General features: G+C 38.4%; 1 protein-coding gene across 1 annotated transcript in view; it reads left to right on the top strand.

Moving 5' to 3' along the window:
• The first annotated feature begins 1,241 nt into the window (after positions 1–1,241).
• LOC117412287 (dystroglycan 1-like) overlaps positions 1,242–15,820 on the top strand; it is a 194,225-nt gene continuing 179,646 nt past the window's right edge. Inside the window, exon 1 of the mRNA XM_058988749.1 lies at positions 1,242–1,260. The gene's annotated coding sequence lies outside the window, so the exon portion shown is untranslated. The remainder of the gene's footprint in view (positions 1,261–15,820) is intronic.

Here is a 15,820-nt window from a genome sequence, read left to right as displayed (position 1 = left end):
TTCATTTTTGAATTCATTGAGGGGTGCTTTTGATTTCGTCTGGCTAGAACAGCTGTTGTTTTTTAATTATTATTTATTATTTATTTCTTAGCAGACGCCCTTATCCAGGGCGACTTACAATTGGTACAAGATATCACATTATTTTTACATACAATTACCCATTTATACAGTTGGGTTTTTACTGGAGCAATCTAGGTAAAGTACCTTGCTCAGGGGTACAGCAGCAGTGTCCCCTACTGGGGATTGAACCCACAACCCTCCGGTCAAGAGTCCAGAGCTCTAACCACTACTCCACACTGCTGGCCTTAATGTGAACTTTGAGGAAGGAATGGAGAAGCCAAGTCTCTACATCAAAAGCTGAGGATTGGGTTGGATAGCATGGTCAAAAGAGGCAAAATCCTTGCAGGCTTGACTGTGTAAAACTAAAACTGTGGGGAAAGGAGGAGCTTTGGGGGGGGGGGGGGGGGGGGAGTGAGAGAGACAGAGCATGTTTGCATGTAATGATTTGTGTTCCTGTAGACGGTATAAGAGCACTTAAAGTCAATTATAACATAATTCATGTCATTGATGTTTGCTAAATGCAGGCCAATTTGCCTGCTTTTGTCAGTAATACTGGCCTTTTATTTTCGCTTCATTTATTTATGTATTTACGCATTTAATGCAAAGTTTATTGAATGTAAAGGCCACATGCACTAACAAACAGGGCTAATTTACATTGGAATTCTACGTTATCTTAAAGGGAATGACATCTGAATACGTGAACATATATCATGTTAAATAAGAGTGATTGCAAAAATAACTCAAATGATGTGAACTGTAAAGTGTTAACGTCTATACAGCATTCCTTTTGTTTTATACCATGTCCTTACAGCCAATGATGACTTCAGATGGACAGAAAGCTATACAAGTTTATTTTGACTGCAAAACCATGTAAAACTAAGCATTATTGTGAGACACTGCAGCTTACATTGGAGATGTTATGGAATACACATTAGTAACATATAGTAAAGAGGGTTGATTTCTACACACTTTGATTTTGTCTTGATTCTCTCTTTTTTTAACTTTTAGAATCTGTGAAGAGGATATCCTTTGCAAAGTCAAGCACTGCTGCCCTTATCTGTCTCAAGGTATGCTAGAGGATACCATGGGCTTTTACAATGGTGAGCGATAAACATCACTGTGTCCTTGTTATTGAACAGCACCACCACACACCATCTACTTTTCACCTAGGCAGCTAACTTCAAAAAACCTGCATTTAAGGTAGGTAACTATTATTGAGCAGAACGTAAGGGGACCTTGTATGAATTTTTTTCTCTTTTTTTGTGGAACACCAATCTTAAGGAAATAAAAAATAGCCAATTGCACTTTCATTGTTCGCACAAAGGAGGCTACTTTCACACGAGCAAAATATATGCATCCCGGTGTGTATTTATACACAGCATGGCCCTTTCACTAGTTTCTTTTAAAGTGGCCTCTCCACCAGTACCAGGTTAGAAATCAATCTGCATCCAGTGTTTGGCTTATTGTGTGTATTAATGTACACCTTTCAGATGACGTCCTCTGCAACTGTCACCTTCCCACAAATGTTCTTTTTAATCTCTTTTAAGTTGTGTGATGCAGTGGTTCTTGATTTACAGTTGCAAAGGCAGTCTGGGATAGAGATGTTGAGAAAAGCAAATCATTGCTTCTACCCATTATACAGCTATTAAGTCCACAGTGGCATTTTTTAAAAACTGGGGGCGAAGGAGAATGAAATCTCAAGACAGATATAAAGTGGAAATCCCATTATGTTGGTCTTTGTTCCAACCCTGTTCTAAATTGTTTAATTGAACCAATTAAACCTCCATCCAGAACCTTAAGTAGTTCATGATCTCATTTTACCTGTTAAACCTGGAGTGGAATGGACCTCCACGACTGCGATTGGCCACCCTGTCTTTAGAGGAACAGAGTGGCCTGAAAGCTTCAAGCAGGGAGGAAGCGTGTGTTCCTTTGGCTAAAATTACCTTAAGTAATGTAAACAAACTGGCAAGCCAGTGGATTCCGAGTGAAGTAAATATTTAATTGTATTTTATTTTGATTTTAAAAATATTTAGTTAGTTCAAACCAGTTCAGATTTGCATATGTGAAATGCTTTGTAAATGCTTTAAAGATCACACTGTTTGATCTCCGATGATTCCATTCACTGTGGGGTAACACATTTTAATGCAGGATCTCTGGATTCCACAGCGTAATAATATTAGTTTCTATAACCTATAACTATTTAATATCTTATTACGTCCAGTTATTTTTTTTCAGAAAGGGGGGAGCACCATTATAGTGACATTCCAACTAATATGCAGGCATTATTGTTGCATACTTCTAATGACCAGCTTGAGAAAAAGAAAAATGAGATTAAAGACATTTCTATTCCATTCGATTTAAGCACACATTTAGGGCAAAAAAATAGCTTTTTGTACCCTAAGCCAAGCAGGTGGCAGCCCAAGCGAGCCAAGCTGTCATCGCTGTTAAATCCAATTGCCCAAACCTTTTAACAAGGACATGTCTACTTTACATGGGGAGCTCTGGACCCTGCAGTCAGCAATAGATTAACATGGAAGAACACTCCCCTCCACAGACCAGTGATAACCCTCACAGCTGGACAGCTGCTAGAGCGTCCTGCTGGCACCTAATAACACTCCCCCAACCCCTCCCCCTGGGTGGAATTCAAACCATGGTTTATTCATGTGCGAATGTGGCTGCTTTCAAAGGGAAGGGGATTGTTTATTACTGTAATCTGGGATCTTAAATAACCACAGGAGGCTTGACAGACAAAGTATTGTAATACTGAGACGTAAAGAAAAAAAATGTGCCTATGAAAACTGCTGTGTAATGCAATGATTTCGGACACACACTTTTTTTTTTTTTACATAGTAGAATGCATGGATAATTACTGCAGTACATGCAATGCTGTTCGAAATAACTGTGTCACTGACTTCTACAAACGTTTGTCAAAGAATTGTACTGATTATTTTAGCATTACTATATATTTTAACATTGAGTGCTTTTATAGTTATGGATGACTTAAAAGCACAAAAGGACTGGAAACCAAAAACAAAATTACAACTGTTTCTATAATGAAATCCTCTATATAACTTGCAAGTACTGTATCCTCAATTAAGATGAAGATGGCATTCAGGTGTTGCAATTTGACATGTAACCAGCATTATTCGGGAATGGAAATATTGCACTGGTATTTTCATTTCCCAGATTCACTATTGTCGAGCACCAAAAAAACCCAGAAAATCTTGTCTACAGTTCTTAAAGAAAATACTTATCTCTGATTCCAAGAGACATGCTTTGTTGTACATGTAAATAACAAGTGCGTGACCCCTGTGAAGGTGCAGTAATCCCTTCAGCTGACAGATTTAGTTCAACTCAACAATGCAGGAAATGTTACAAGCAGGACCTCCCACTATAAAGTACTTGAGAACAGTTGACCTTCCCCAAGGAAATCTTCCATAAAAACTTCCTGCAAAAATACAGTTACATACAGTTGTCCATATTACAGTAAAACACAAGCACCTTGAACTGAAAAACACACATTTCAATCACTATCAGAGTTATCTGTACGATGAAAAAGAATCATGACCTGTTTCAGATGTATGTACATACAAAAATGTATTTTTGACTTGCAGGTGGATAATTAGTGTTTCTCTAGACATATGTAAAAACTGAATGTGAAATATGGACGGAGTACAGCAGTTGTACGATGTAAACCAGCACATTAGTTTCTATTGAATTAAATTAAGTAACATTGTGTCATCCAACACTTGAAATGTGCTCATTATCCTGGGGTGTGCTCATGATCCTCGAGGTCCCCATCGGGAGTTGGTAAGATCCTGTAACATTCCCTCAGCTTCCAAGTGCACAATGACAGACCGGGCGACAGCTGTCCGAATATCAATGTCCAGGGGTAGCATTTCAGCCCTGTGGTGGGAATATCAATCATGGCCATTCTAATTACTCTTCAGGTGTCTCACTGAATAATAAAGGGAAGTGGCACTTAAAGAAATTATGACCACCTGCTATGATTTTGTAGGACAGGGCCCCACCAAAGGCTGGCAAGACAGCGCAGATTCCACTTGACAAGTCTGCAAGGTGTTAACACTGTTGTGGAGTGTCAAGTTCTTCAATGAATACCACCTCAATTTTTTTCCAGGAGGCAGGATAGTAAACTGCAACAAAGCCTCCAGAATAGTACTTGAGTTCCTCTTGAAGATCAGTAAAAGTCATGTGGATACAACAGAAGCATGATGGTGGTCTGGTTGGACTGAGACATGTTTGTATGCAATCCATTCCACCTTTTATAGATAATTGAGTCCCGCAAATTGAGTTTTTCTTGATTTTATTTTGAAGTTGATGACAACTGACAATTTGAGAAACAACTTTTTGTTAAAACATTTTTAGTATTACCACAGAAAAAAACATACCTGCAAATATTTGACACCGAAAAATCTGTTGAGATCTAATCTGATATGCTTATTTCTGCATTCAGATTTAAAAAAAAACATTAACTGTAACCTTACCCCTAACACAAACCCTGTCTAAGTACTTTACAGCTACAATATGGTGTTATTCTTGCATTTCAATACTAGAAGTAATCCTTGCAGTGCTTTTGTTTAGTTACTGCTGTTGTATTTATGCAGGCACCTATACGTATTCAAATCAGGGCATGCAGATTTGGAGCAAAATAGTTTGCCTGCATTTCTTCTTTTTTTTTTTCTTTTTTATAAATTTAGTCGTTGCCAATTAGTTTTTATTATTTTCTCCCCAATTTGAAATGCCCAATTATTTTTAGGCTCAGCTCACCGCTACCACCCCTGCGCTGACTCGGGAGGGGCGAAGATGAACACACGCTGTCCTCCGAAGCGTGTGCCGTCAGCCGCCCGCTTCTTTACACTCTGCAGACTCACCGTGCAGACGCCTCAGAGCTACTGCGTCGGAGGACAACGCAGCTCTGGGCAGCTTACAGGCAAGCCCGCAGGCGCCCTGCCAGACTACAGGAGTCGCTGATGCGTGGTGAGCCAAGGACACCCTGGCCGACCTAACCCTCCCTACCCCCGGACGACGCTCGGCCAATTGAGCGCCGCCCCCCGGGAGATCCTGTCCACGGTTGGCTGTGGAATAGCCTGGACTCGAACCGGCGACGTCCAGGCTATAGAGCGCATCCTGCACTCTAGCGAGTGCTTTAACTGGATGCGCATCTCGGGAGCCCTTGCCTGCATTTCTGAGGGGAAATCTGCTTTCTTAGGAGAAAATGGGATTGGTATTTGCCAATTAACAGTCATTGCCCCTTCTACTAGAACATTATTTTTCATTGTATTAAAAAGTACTATGTTAATGAGAGTTGACCATAAACGCTAATTAGCTAGAAAAATCAATCGGTCCCCCCCTAAATCAAATCCAAACATTACGACACCATCCCATAGCAACCAGGTGTCTCTAATCTACTAGCCAGCCTCTTGGGCTGAAGCCAGCTGTATTCATCTGGGTCCACCCTTTAATACAATGCTATCCTTGTCCTTGTTAGAAGCTTAATTGGTCCAATTAATCAATTTAGTGTACAGTTTGAACAAAAACCAGGAGGGCATCGGCCCTCCTGGACCAGGATTGGGCACCCCTGCTGTATAGCAACACGCATGCACAAAGAATAGACAGGATATTGGAGGTAAAATACAAAAGTACAAAAGATTCTGAAGCCTGAAGCAAAGTCTTTGAAGTGTTCTTCCATCTCCCAGCTTTCTGTCTAGTCAGCACCATAGTGCTTACCATTGAAGAAACATATGTGTGTCTGTACTGTTTCTCTATCCCAGCACTGCAGTATTATTACAGGAAACTAATGTTGGAGGACGTAAATTTGTAATTCAGGGTCGGTGCTGTACAGCAAAAAGAATGTCCGTTACATTCATTGCATGCCACGGCAGCAAATTCAAAGTCATCAGTAACATAAGCTGATCACTGTGACCTATATGGACTGTATGCCCATTTATAAATGTAAACTTGACATACAGACAGGACAGCTGCATTCATATGCTCCCAGGTTCTATTGGTTTCTATAGATTCTGCCTCCGTAACTTGTACAAAATAAAGCAAGTTTCATCACAATCGGACAAGCAGTTTTATATACGGAAAACATTTAAATGACAAAGAAATAAAGCAGGACGGACAATCAGTTTATATATACCCTGAGATTAGTTATTATTTAGTATTGCTACATATACCATCATTGTGCGTTTTGTTGGGTGTTTATAGCCCAGTTTTAATAGGGCACATTACAAAAGCAATCAGAATTCACAAGGAGAGAAAATTACAGATTAAACTATAGTGTTTTTTTGTTTTTTTTTCCTGAAGTGCTGGTGTATACAATAAGGTTTAGAAATTGTAACACTAAGGTATAGTATGAGCAGCTATGAATTCCAGGTGTAGTCATGATACCCTCTGGTGTGCATTTCTATGTATTGCACAGTGGATTGTGGGTAATTTTCTCTGCCAATGGGGGCAGGAATTCTCAATTACTCGTGGTGAATTCAATTACAGAGGGAGGCAGCTGCCAGACCTTAATTACGTTTTGTGTGCTAGTTTAGGCGTGGATAAGCACCCAGGCTGGTGCTGCAAATACTTAGACAAAATGAAAACTATACAAAACACAACCAGCCACCCAATATGTCGTCACAGTCCTGTCTTGGTGGCTTGTCCCACATGCGCAGCCCTCAAACACCCTTGAGGATTGCAAGATTCTTCATTTTTGACATTTATTTTGGTATCGTATATAATAAGATTTGTGTCAGAATGATCTGTTTGCTAGCAGTAGCTCTCCTTTACATTTTAGGTTTTTAGTTGTATCCTATTTAAGGTGTCAAAATCCTTCCCTTGCATTACCTCATTAAGCATCCCTGGGGTGAGAAGTAGGGGCCACTGGCTGATGACATACTCATTCAGATTGGGTTGATTTGCAATTGTAGTGCCCCAAACAGCTACCCACCTCATGGTGCTTGTAATCGCATGCTAGAAAATATGGTGTATGAAGAGGATTCGTGTGTGGACAACTGTAAATATGGCCTGCACGTGAATTTAACAAGTTTGTGAATGATCTAATTCTATTTTATATATATATATTCAGAATTAGCTGTGACCTATATCTAACTCTAAGATGAAACCTTTGTATACCAGAAAGAAAGCATTGTTCTTATATCCTTTGAGATCAGCTACTTTGATTGCAGTTGTCTTTGTCAGGAGTGAGTGGAAGTAAGGTATTACAATAACAAAAGAGGAGACAGGCTATTGGAGGCAGAGCACAGTAATCCCCTCTTAAGAGTTGGGTTGAATGCTCGGCTACCTGGTACAAAAGATTCTGAAGCTTGAAGCAAAGTCTTTCAAGTGTCTTTTTCAATTTAAGTGCTTTCTGTTCAAATTTCCATTAATTCTGCTTAGGTGCTTTTAATCTCTAACGTGAACAGAAATGCACTGTAGAATTAACAGCTTGATTAATTACATTTGGGATTCAGTAGGGCTTTTAAATAATTCCCAGCTGCAGTACAAGTAATTTTTACACTGTGCAATTTTACTGCAGGTTTTGAGAATGCTCTGTACCACACATACTCTTAGGGGGCCCTCTGGTGATAATCAAGCAACATGACATCTGTCAGCCTTGTTAATTTAAGACTATAAATTCCAAACTCTAACCTCCAAAGTGTGATGATTTTGTCATTGTATCTGCATTGTGAAGAGCCCTTCATGCAAATCTTATTTCCTCTGGTACTTACTGTGTTTATATGTCAACAAAGATAGGGAATGTGCATTTTATATGGCAGGGCGGACGAAAAGCCCTCCACATAATAGAAGGGGGCATGGCAAAGCCCTGTGTGAAAATAAATATATTGTTCGGTGTTTATTGGTGATGGGAAAATGTGTTAGTTATTTTAAACAGGTTATTTAGTGTATTGTATGATTTGAATGGATGTTGTGTTATTTAAAAATATGATGTTTTCTTTGTTATTGTTTGGTTTGGATGTGGTCTGGCAGATGCGATGGTAGCAGCTTGTATCTGCCAGACATCTCGTGAGAATATGACTGGTGCCATTTTAGTGAACTTTTGTTTAAGTGTTTGTAATTATTTGTTAACCAGTATATAAACCCTGCAGTTCTCCCTGTGCCGGGTGTGGGTGTTCGAGAGGAGGAACGGGAACGAGAGAAACTAAACCAAACCAGAAACTAAAAACCAAAACAACTGCTACGAGTGCTGGTTGCTCCAGCACCGTGTTTGTTTAGTTTAGTTTTTGTGTTTGTGACTTTGTTTTTGTTTTTGAATATTTATTTTGCTCTGTGAGCATCGTTTTTGTAAACCTTTTTATTTTATTGTTTTCAAAATAAACGCCTCCTTTTGCACCAGACCTTGCCTCTGTTTTGTTCATGCATCTGGCCTGACGTCACCACTCAGGCATGCGTGTCACAAAGCCATACAACATTGATTAGGGCAGTACTGAACTTTCTTTACTTTGATGATTCCCGTCATGTTATTATTATTATTTATTTCTTAGCAGGGGCCCTTATCTTACAATTGTTACAAGATATCACATTATTTTTACATACAATTACCCATTACCCAGTTAGGTTTTTACTGGAGCAATCTAGGTAAAGTACCTTACTCAAGGGTACAGCAGCAGTGTCCCCCCACCTGGGATTAAACTCACGACCCTCCGGTCAAGAGTCCAGAGCCTTAACCACTTCTCCACACTGCTGCCCAATGTTACTTTCTTTTGACCAGCCCATCATAATAAAGGCTGTGAAGCATGGGCAGCAGTGTGGAGTAGTGGTTAGTGCTCTGGACTCTTGACCGGAGGGTTGCGGGTTCAATCCCCAATGGGGTACACTGCTGTTGTACCCTTGAGCAAGGTACTTTACCTAGATTGCTCCAGTAAAAACCCAACTGTAGAAATGGGGAATTGTATGTAAAAATAATGTGATATCTGTATAATGTTAAATAATGTATAATGTGATATCTTGTAACAATTGTAAGTCGCCCTGGATAAGGGCGTCTGCTAAGAAATAAATAATAATAATAATAATAGTGGCGCTCCCATAATCACATGCTGCAGCTGCACACTTCCTTGAGCCAGGGAAGGTGTGACCCAAATTCGAGAATCAAGTATCCCTAAAATGATCATAGTAAGTACAAAAATCTAATCATGATAAACTAGAAAACTGTCTTTATCTTTATAAGTTATCACGTCTCAGCATACAATTTATAGGCTGTATACAAGTGGGAAGTAAGGGTTGTTTTATTTGGAACCTATTAGTTAAAAGTATTAGTAAAAAAAAACAAAAAACGTTTTTTTTTTTTTTAAACAGTTTTGCATAAAATAAAATTGCCACCAGAGGGAGCACTGGGTATCTAAAAGCAAATGTATGTGATAGGATAGGTACAATTATTTTTGTGAGGTTTTCATTGCATGAAATTCAATTCCAATTAACTGCAAATTGCTAACTGTGAGTTACAGGAGCTGGGTATACTTCTCTGCTGTTAATTCAAATGCTACGTGGTAGATGGCTGTCATTTTCAAATGCAACAGTGTAGATTAGTGGTCATTAACTGTGAATCAGGTCAGTCTCACAGTGAAGCTGGGAATATGAGGGAGACCTGCAGGGCTGACCAGCAGCACAGGAAGTGATAAGGGTACTAGGAAGCAGCAGTCGAAACATTATATAACTGTGGTGTTGTATTTGAAAAACCTTCATATACCTTCATGCTGAATTCATTTCTAAAATGAAGTCTCCCAGTGATAATGTGATGCCAAAAGGTAAGATAGGAGGTTTTGTGCATCACTTCTGTAACTGGCGAGATGAACTGATCCTGAAACTGATTTTTCAAAGAAGTAATAACAATAATAATAAGAAGAACAATGCCAGGCAGTGTTAGAACTCTTTCCACTTTCAGTAAACCTGCCTCACTGTAAAGTTTTGAATGATTTATGTAAGGCTGCCCCAGGCAAATTGCTCTCGCTGTCACAATCCATTAGAAAGCGTTGGTGTCAGGAATAGGAGGTCTGTTTAGTACCATGCTAAAATAATGAGAGCTTCATTAAAACTGCAGGATAGGAACTGTTCTCATAGTAGCACAGCTGAGTGCGAATCCTAGTCAGGCTTTATTATTATACAGATGGATGGATGGATGAATGGATGGATAGATAGATACATTCTGGTGACTGCAGGGACTTTTACGATATGCAAAGTACTGTACAAGTATCGTCAGTTACCAAAGCAGAACTTCACTGGGGGTAGGTTAAATGTTTCACCTGGTTGTTCTGCATTACTTGTAAATGGATACAATACATTTTATATTTAAATATGGGGCTATTTAATGAGAAGGTGGTCCAAGTGAGAGGAAAATGGGAAATAAATGACTCCTTTCTTTGTGCATTCCTATTCAAATGTATAACATCTAGTGGTACCACTAAAAGTTTTGTGTAAACGTAAATGCTGCAACAAATGCAGTGTTTTCATGGTGGGTAGTTAATGTGTTCTGATAGTCTGCTGTCTCTTGAGGGTGGAGATACACAAAGAGAGCAGCCTTATCACTCGGCTGGACAAGTCTATTAAAACAGACACCTGCCTTGCAACTCTGTAGAGAGAGATCCATCAGTAACTGGCTTCCCAGGACATTCCTTGCAAATGCGTTATTGAAAATACTGGTTTGTTAGCAGGGGTTGAGTAAAAATCACCATCCCTTTTAATTGATGAGGTCATTTGTAAGGTAAAACTACAATATTACTATGTATATTTTAAATAAATTAGTATTTTATTTATTTATTTATTTATTTGCCAAAACTGACAACAAAAAATCTAAGTACAGTGCTTTATTTCGTTAATGTATCTGACTTACACATGAAAAAAAAAAAACTATTGAAAACAGTAAATTAGTGAAGGGCCCTTATACAGTATATTATAGCACTTGTACAAAGTCAATATGGCATAACTGTGAATTTACCAGCTTCATGAATTATCGAACCATGAAATATCAAGGTTTCTTAAACATTCTTAGATTGTTCTTTCTCAGTTTTGTAAAAAAAAAAAAAAAAATTATCCTTTTAATTAAGTCAATTAAAGAATAATGTGCCCTTCAGAAGGTTTAATAACCAAGTTTAAAAAAATATATATTTATATACATTGTTACATCTCATTAGCATAACAAGTCCTTTACCATGTCTTTCCTCATTCCAAAATGTCAAGTAATTATGTGCATCACATGGTATTCTAGTACAGGGCATAGTGAGCGTTACAGTCTGGAAAAAAAAAGATGATTCAAACCTAATACTGTGAGCTTGTCTTGGAAGGATTTGCTTGTGTCCACATTTTTTTTTTTTTTTATCAATTATAACAGGAACCCGATTAGAGACATAAAAAGATGATCAGCTTGTGTTTGATATGTAGAAATCTCCTCTAAGTCAATTCTGATGGAGCTTCACAGCACATTGCTATCTGTGCCAAGACAAATATTACTATGATGAATTACTAAAGTGCTTTATTCTGACGAGGGATACGAGATGAAGGCCAGGTTTATACATTACAGGAGCACTGACATTATCTAAACATAATGAGACCAGAGCATATCAAGGTGTTGCAATTATTCAAATACTAAAGTACCTGCTCAATACACTGAAACCTGTGCAGGTTGGGGGGCTGATGAAACTGTGAAGGTCCTGAATTGTAAGCTAGTCTGACTTACAAAATAAACAGTATAATATAACACATAGCTGACGCTGAAGGATAAGGGACAGGATTATTAGGCTTTGATTTATTTATTTAGCTTGCCAGCATCCTTCCTAATAATAATAATACAAAAAAAACATTTTCCAGTATAGAAATAGCTTACAGTGTGTTAAATCTTACAGCCACCATGTTCAGAATTTACATAGGAAACCAATGTTTCCAATATAATTGTAGCCTTCCTATTTAAACCCCAAGTCATGCCCTTGTTCTCTGTCTTGCGTTTTTCATTTTCCAGCGTCCTCCCCTCCTCCTCCTCCACTATGCCTTCTTCCTCACTATGCCGCTGCACGTCAGCAACTGCTGCTCCACCTCTGCAACCCCAGGCCAAATCTATCCTAACTCCTTTGTTTTCCAATTCTCACCTCTAGGGGGAAGTATCGGTTGCTTCCCAGCCTCGGAGGCCGATCGGTTCGGTCTCACCTCTGTGAGGGCGGCTCTCCGTGAGCCATGGGAAATCCCCATACTCATCCCTAAGTCGCAAAAGCACTTCTCTCCTGTTCTTCCTCCACGCAGCCCTTGCTTCTATCCCCTGGATTTCCTATTGCAATTGCTATAAGATTCATTTTTAAAGTGTCTACAGTCTTTAGCAGCTCCTGTTTTTAGAAATCATAACTTTTGTCATCTTTGATTTGTTTGCCAACAAAACTTCCTGTTTTTCATCCTTTTTAGCTTTTATTTCATGTTAAGTTTTGTCATTAACTGGTGAGACTGCATTGAGAATACTATGTTCAATTCCAGTCACCACATTGCCACATTATTGTGGAGCTGAATTCCAATGAAGAACAACCAGACTCAGGAGTGAGCTATGAAGAGGCTGAGGAAACTTGATTTAGCCTGGAATAAATAACATTAACCAGCACTAGAGAACAAAGTTGGAGAAGTGGAGAATTAGGACAGAGGGTGAAGACACTTCCTTACACAGGGAGTGGTCAGGGTATGGAATGGGTTATCAAAGCCATTTTGCTAATGCTGAATCTTTGGTATCCTTTAAGAGTCGACTTGACAAACTCATTTGCCCTAAACAGTCTCTGATACGAACACTGTTGTGACTGGCGTCCTGCCAATGCAATTTAAAATCAGCAGGGACTCCCTGTGTAGCTTTTAATATGTTATTTGCTTTGTTTCAGAGTCATGACTTAAATACATATTGGAAGTGTAATGTTATTTTTTTATGTTAATGCACCACTCTGTCTATTTCAGTGTGTCAGCCTTACTGCCTGTGGGTGACAAAAAAAGACATGCTGACTTAAATTCTATTAAAAAGAAGCCAAATATTGAGCAATTGACACGCAGAGACGAACAGTATAAAAAAGCGTATTGGAAAAACCTTTCTGTAGCACTGAACAAGGACAGCAGTGTTGCTGTATTACCCAATGAGTCAACAGGTTGCACATTATCTGTCCTACCAAAACGAAATACTGGTAGTTTGGTCCATCTTCTATATTTGAATTTAGTACATTCTCAGATCCCTAGAACTCTTAGAATCCTACCTGTGGAATGCTAAGGAGCTCTAAAATAGTTTAAAATAATCCAGTCGTTGTAATGCCTTTGATGTAAAAACATTTCTAAACGTCCCCCAGTGTTTTCCATAGAAAAGCGGTGCATATTATTAGAATGCTAAAAGAGACTAATGCCATTTAAAAAAAAACAGCTAATCGGCTTGTGCTGCTTAGTAAATCTTCCCATAAAGTCAATTCTGCTTGCTGTGTACAGCATATTTTCTTCTGTGTGGAAAACAGATTAGGTGCAAAGGATTATTTACTACAGTCATTCATCCCAGTGGTACAGTCATGCATTACATTATGTTTGGGCTTTTCTGTGGGTGTATAGGCTGTGTATAAATCCTGTATCACTGACAGCATTTTTTAAAGCAAGTTACAATACCTATTGTAGGAATGTAAATACCACCGAAGCAACGCTGCATATTGATGGTTTACATGAATTCAGATGAAGGCCAATTTCAGTATATTTTTGTGTGAGTAATAATAATGTGAGATTAATTTTATTCACACATGTACAGGGCTGGAAACTATTAGGTTATGTCTACCAGATTGGATTTGGCACCTGGTATACCCTAGGTCCCTTGATTTACTCTGGAAGGATGAATTCATGCCTTAGTTAAGCATCATTGAGGATCAAGTCCACCCAACAATGTTGCAATGGCTACTTTCAAGATGATAACGCACCCATCCACAGCGCTAGACTTGTGCATAGAGGATTACTTCTGGAGTCTTCCATGGCAAACACAATCCACAGATCTCAAATTAATTGGGCATGTTTGGGATGAAGTTCAAAAGCATTCATCATTCTGAACATCTGCCTATCTCTCTGCACCAACTGCGTGAAATATTATTGACCGATTTTGGATTAAAATCCCTCGACACCTTTCAGCCCCTTGAGGAATACTTGTGGTGTCTATGCCACATTGTCTCAAGGCTGTGGTCAGGGAAAACTGTTGGCCAGCCCTATGTAAGGAACAAGTCCTAATAAAGTGGCCAGCAGTAATTTTACATTTTAATATATATAGTTATTTCATTGCAGTTGTAGGCGATATGCACGTTACTAACACATATTATCTACAGATGCATGATTCGGCTGAGATCAAGTCCGACGCTCTTTCTATTGAAACACTAGTGCAAACCCTCTTGTCTTTTTCATTGATGACGTTTGTTAAGAGTAATAGATGTTGCAAAGCTGGAAAATGAAAAGAAATCAAAAATAACTTGTGCTGTTTCTTTCCTGATAAACTTTTCATTTCCAGCCCTCCAGGTGCCGTTAAAGGTTCTTTTTGATTAATGGGCTTGTTAATTTGGTAATGAGGCATATTAAACAGGAGGGCCTGCACATCTGAGTTTTATTATCTCCGTTTATCATATGCTGGGTTATTTAAAAAAAATAAAAAATTCCTTGGTAATAAACAATACAGTGGAGCCAAGTATATTTTCATGTTTTAAAAAAATGATAGTCTATCTTCAGAAATTCAGAAATTCTTTCACTTAGGACAGCATGATATTTAGTAGTCCAACATTTCATAATGCCCATGGTTTCATTCTCCTAAGTGCTGATATGCTGCTGTTGGGTTCAGTAATCAAAAGGTATACACCTATGTAGACAAAGCCATGGGTCTCTGTACAGTCCCAATGACTAATGAATGTACAGAGCTGGACTCTCGTTAATGTCCCAGGCTACAATATGATAAAAAAATTGGGTGTTAATGCAAGGTTCCTGAGATCTGACTTTTGCCTGGAATTTAGGGGTTCATTATGGACTCAGAATGGTCTTTTGACTTCAGACTTTCATTAGTCACCAAGTCTTTCATATATATAAAACAGGTTTGCTATCACAATTCTGTTTCTTTCAAAACTGCATGTGTAAGACCTATATATATATATATATATATATATATATATATATATATATATATATATATATATATATATATATACTGTATATATATTATTATTATTATTATTATTATTATTATTATTATTATTATTATTATTTTTATTATTATTTATTTCTTAGCAGACACCCTTATCCAGGGCGACTTACAATCGTAAGCAAATACATTTCAAGTGTTACAATACAAGTAATACAATAAGAGCAAGAAATACAATAACTTTTGTTCAAGCAAAGTACAAGTGTGACAAACCACAATTCAATAATACAGCAGATAATAGTGATAGTTACATCAGGATATGATTAAATAGTGATAGTTACATCAGGATATGATTAAATACAAAGTACTACAGGATAAACACTTGGCAGATTACAGTATTCTGAAGTACAGGATTAAATGCAGTAAAATAGGGGGCAGATAAGAGCAAAATAAAGCACATTTACATGAAGGGTGAAAGTGTCCCAGGATACAAACAGAGGAGTTCTACAGGTGCTGTTTGAAGAGGTGAGTCTTAAGGAGGCGCCGGAATGTGGTCAGGGACTGGGCAGTCCTGACATCTGTAGGAAGGTCATTCCACCACTGCGGAGCAAGGGTGGAGAAGGAGCGGGCTCTGGA

This window comes from Acipenser ruthenus, chromosome 16 (assembly GCF_902713425.1).
Source record: "Acipenser ruthenus chromosome 16, fAciRut3.2 maternal haplotype, whole genome shotgun sequence".
NCBI lineage: Eukaryota > Metazoa > Chordata > Actinopteri > Acipenseriformes > Acipenseridae > Acipenser > Acipenser ruthenus.
This window is presented reverse-complemented; position numbering and strand designations above follow the sequence as displayed.